The sequence below is a fragment of the Orcinus orca genome, chromosome 12 (assembly GCF_937001465.1).
Source record: "Orcinus orca chromosome 12, mOrcOrc1.1, whole genome shotgun sequence".
NCBI lineage: Eukaryota > Metazoa > Chordata > Mammalia > Artiodactyla > Delphinidae > Orcinus > Orcinus orca.
The window spans coordinates 59686854-59692237 of NC_064570.1; positions in this window are offsets into that span (position 1 = coordinate 59686854).

A 5384-nucleotide genomic window follows, 5' to 3' on the forward strand; every position below is an offset into this window, starting at 1 on the left:
GAAACTGAGGCTACCTACATTTATAATTTTATCTCCTAATCCTCCCTTACGTGTGTTGAACAAACATTTTTGTCAAAATGGATGTCTCAGTATTGAAGATACCTTTCTTATTTTTATCTCTGTCTTTGCATATGCTATTCCTTTAACCTGAAAAAAAAAAGACATTTATTCAATGACTAGCCAATTCAAATGTCAATCATTCAGCAAAGCCTCCCTGAAACTAGCTCAGCAAAGTTTTAAATTCTTCCTATGTTGTGCTCCCATTGCTAACATAGAGGCATAGAGAAAATGTTCCTAGTGCATGGCAAACTTGAACCCAAGCTACACCAATATCACTTTCCAAATAATTCCCATCTGGTCATGGCACAGCAAGGGACCCCAGGGATCGTGTTTTCAGCATGTGCTGTCCATCAGATCAACTACAAAGGTTTGTAAAAGATTGGAAAAAAAAAAAAAGGGTCCTTAGACTCACTCCAGGTATACTGAACCAGAATCTATGCCAGTGGTGCTGAGAGGGCTTGCAGGTGTTTAATAAGCTTCACAGGTGATTCTGATGCAGAAAAAGGAATAAAGGTCCTCAACCAGGTTGATGCCACAACAGATACAGGACTGTCAATGCTAGTAACTGGGAGTGTGAGATCAGACCCATTGGAGAGGGTCTAAGCCAGAGCTAAGCAGGTAGCCAGGGCCACAGGTATGCGGTCTAAGACTCAGGGCAGCAGAGGGCTGAAGTCAGGAAACCAAGGTGGAAGCTCTTCTATCTGGATCAAAGAAACATCAGAAATGGAGGAAGAGCAGGACTCAGTAAGTAATCCAGTACACCTGGCCTGTCTTAGACACACTGGGTACCTAACTTTGGGAAATGAGAGTAATTCTAGAAGTCACCAACTGGAAGCTTCTCCAAAGAGCAACACTGCATCATCTGGAAACATTAGAAAAGTATCTTGGGCCCCATCCCAGACCTACTGAGTGAGAATCTGCATTTTCTCCTTATCCCCAGGTGATATAAAAGCCACATCAAAATTTACAAAGCACCCAAGCCTGGTTCCAGATGATGCCAGTGCTGCTAGTCTGTAGACCACATTATGAGAAGCAAGTCTTGACCTACAACTGAGCATGCAGAAGAAATTCAAGTGTTACCACTGTTAGCAGTTTGAGGGCAGGAATCTCAATTACCTTGTCTCAGCAATTAGCACAGGGTCTTAGGAACTGATAATACAGTCTATTGGTTGAGACCTCAGGACTTGGAGCTGGTTCAATTCCAACTCTACCACTCACAAGCTGTGTGGTATTGTCAAGTTACTTAACTTCATTATGCTTCAGTCTCTCATCTGCAATACAGACATAACTGCCTCATAAGAGTGAGGGAGAGAGAGCATGTTATTTTTGATAGCACTGTAAGTGCTCAATAGATGATGAAAAAAATTAATAAGATAATGAATTATTGATTAATCAGTTGATATACTGATTTTTGGTGAGTAAAATAGATCCAAAATTCTGGTGGTGTAAATGATCTCAATCTGACTCATATAAACTAAGAAGAAGAAAGACTGAAATCTTAGTGACTGACAGACATTCCAGGCATAAGATTTCTGAGAGTATTAATATGTAAGTTATCCTAAGTGACGGATGAAAGAACTGTCTAAAGCAAGAGAATCACTAACCTTTTTGGAGTAGTGACATCAAAATGATGTTTATGAGATCTCAAAGCTCTCTTAATTCTCCCCCAAATACCTAAGATGGAAATTTTTCATGGCTTATTTTCACTAAATTAAATTTAAATTGATTTACTTGACAACATTTTGACATTTTTGCATTATAGAGTATTGCATCTGCCATAATAAACAATATACATTCAAAGAAACACATTTAGTTTTAGGCTAATCCTTAAAATAACTTCCTTATTTTTGTCTAGTGCTTTTAAATTTTCAAAAAACTTTCACTCCTTCTACCTCATTTATCCCCATAACAACTCTAAAGTTGTTTTTTCTAAAGCCTAGAAAAGTTTGTTATTCCTGTCTGACAGTTGAGGAAATGGAAAATGATTTTAAAGTGCTCAAAGTCACATAGCTGGTTTGTGGCAGAAATAGAACTAGAACCAAGTTTTCTAACTCCCAGCCATTTCTTTAAGCTACCTACCGGTACCACTACCACCATCTGGTTGCCACATATTATTCTGTATACAAACCCACGACAAAGCCAGGTCACCAGCTCAACTGCCCAATATCTTAATTCCTCTCCCAAACAAGTGTCCTTTCCCCAAAAAGGATGTTCTAAATACCACAAAAGCAACAGTTTCCTAAACATACAGGAAAACCTTTTTTATTTTGTTAAAGTAACTTTTCAGTTCTAGAAGTTAGAAGTCAAATTTGGAGGTGCGACTTTAAAATTTTTTAAATTATGGTGAAATATAATTTTTTTTTAATTTGACTAGTTCATTCATTCACTAAACACTACATCTGCCTACAGATTTCTCAGTTCAACTGTCTTTAAAAAAATGTTCTAAGCTATAAAAGGAAGTTTTTAAAAAGTGTTACTGTGCATTCCAATTTTGGATACCAATATTTATTGAGTCCTAACACTTGGGTTTTAGAAATGAGCACAAATCTTAGACTGACAAATGATAAAGCAATGGGATCTTATTAATAAAGATTAATATTTAAGTCTTCAAACATACCCCAAGCAGCACAGCATGTTCTTAAAAAAAAAAAACAATCACTGTAGTTAAAGATTTCAATTTAGTCATTAAACTTCAGAACTGATACTGTGAAATGTTTTCCCAAAGTTAGTATACATTTTTAAAGCATTTTTAAAGCTTCTGGATAGTCTATAACGTTATATAATTTATGACAACAATTATGACAGAATCACTAAAGAAAAACTGACAACTCTAAGCTGACAAGTGTAAGAAATTCCAGAGTTGCACTGACAATTCAGATCTACTTCCTTTCATGCCCAGATTCACTTAATATCTCATTTGGTTTTCAAACCTCCCCTCAGAAGCAATTGGAACAAAACCATGAGCAAGCTCAATCTCCATTTGGGCATGTAACCCTTTTACAAACACAATTACAGCCAAACACTATTGTAACCTGATTTGCATTTGCACTAAGTTACAAAGCACATTGAAAATGCCTGCTATGCATGCTACAGACTTATTAAGAGGATAGATTGCAGGGCTTCTGTGAACACTAATTAAAAAGGTTTTATCTTTCCCCTCTGATCCACTGAAATTGTTCAAATGCCTTGCCTGCTACAACTTTGTTCAAAAACAGTTTTCAAACATGTGATCAGAGCTAGGCAACTATTTCAGGTGACTTGATTCTGTTTCCACCGTGGACAAGGCCAGAAAGACAAAGTTTCAGTCTAAACTTTGAGCTTCCTCTCCTTTGTTATTTTGTGTTGCAACCTTAGCATTATCCAACTGTGGACTTTTATCTGTGAATATCTAAATCCTGTCTTGTGGAAAACTAATTACTGAACCACTGAGAGCTTCATAATGTCCTGCATTTAAGTCCTGAGCATCATACATAATGCATAGGCAGCAGTCTCTGCACTCTGATTACAGAACACTGTCATTAAGTGAGCAAATTAAAGATGTGAATAATTCACTGGCTGAGCTTATTGTCAGTGCTGCATTGTGAAATTAGAATTTCTAATAAGTACTGCAATTTTTTTAACCCAATTAACACAGAGAACATCTTGAGACTGATTAGTACAATAAAAATTATTACCTTATTCTTTTGCTTCACAACAGCCAAATTAAATACTGTACTTAATTATGCAGCATTCATTCCTTCTCTGTTAAAAAAAAAACCCTATCATTTTAATAAGAGTTCTAATATTTGTATGTGAGCTAAAAATACAGCACATGCATCTGTAGCTCACTGTCTTTTTGCAAAGTTTTTTTTTAAGAGTCTGAACATCAGTATTATCACCAGTGGTGGATTATGATGACACCAGTCTATTCTTAAACCAAATATTTTTTCTAAAAAAACAAATAGCACACACAGAATTGACAAAGTAACTAACCTCCCCAAATTGAGTTGAATATATTATACCTCTGCTTTTTTTTGGATCTTTAGATGCAGATTAACACAGATTTGCCCCTACTGTACTATATATGATTGAGGCTGAAACATATATTTAAGAAAATTAACTGATTAGGAAAAAATCAAGTATCTGTAAGAGTGGGTCTTACCTCAGATGCTCATATAGCACACAGTGATCTGTCTCACTCCTGCCAGGCAAGTGGGAAAGTCCAGTTTATGCTCGGCATGATGATCCTACGCAGAGAGTGTCTGCTGCCATGTTAAATAAAGAAAATGATCATTTAAACGGGGGCTTTTGTCTCCCAATATTTCCTCCTGCTGCCCCTTTCGCATCAAAGCCCAGAGAGGCAGGCACATCTGGCAGCAGTCCCTGCCCCTGACCGCAGCTGCCTCTGGAGAGCTCCCCCCTTCCTTTCAGCTCCTCTGCATCCCCTTCCTGGGCAACTTCAGCCCCCTAAAATGGGGGAAAGAAACGATGACATTGCAGGCAGAATATGAGATTGTTTGTTCAGCTTCTGAGCCACCTCCTTCCTGTCTAGATATTTTACAGAAAGGGAATGAGAAGAGGGAAACAGCGAAGGTGCTCTGAAAATCAGTCAGACACAATGCAATAGGGAGATGGAGAGGAGGGAAAGGAGAAAGAGAGAGCGAGAGTGTGTGTGAAGGGGGGGTAGCTGTCAGTGCAGATAAATCTGCATATGGAAATTAGGGTTATCCTGGGTGCAGTTTTATTTAACTATGATCTACTGTTTTTTTAATTAGACCAGAATTTTAGCAAAGGAAAGGAAGAAGGAAAGTGAGTCTTGAAACCAGAGACAGAAACTTCTAATTCAATAGACTTAAAATTTCATAGCAACTGCAAATAGCAAATCTAGAAGTTGTAGGAAAAAGAAAAGGAACAACAACAACAACAACCAAAAGGAATTTTTTTCCCTGTTTTATTTAATAAACTAGAAAACCTCCCCACCTCCAAAAAAATAAATAAATAAATAAATAAATAAGGAAATTGGGATAAGACTGTAAAGCATTTGAAAGGAAGGAAAAAACACCTTTCATGGTCTGTGTAAAAATTTTCCTTAAATGATAGAAGAATCATATGGGACAAAGGAATTGTCAAAAGTAGAAATTGGCATTACATGTGGAAACCAGTAGCAACACATTCTGCATTTTAATATCAGAGGTATAGCATGTTTTTTGCCTTCCTTAGAAAACACCTTTTGCAGCTCTAACCTATGGCAAAGTGCCACAGGCTATAATCAGTTTGAGGTTGTCACTGACACAAGCCAACTACTCCTTTTGAGACACTGGGAGTAAAACAGTGAGGAGGCAGAG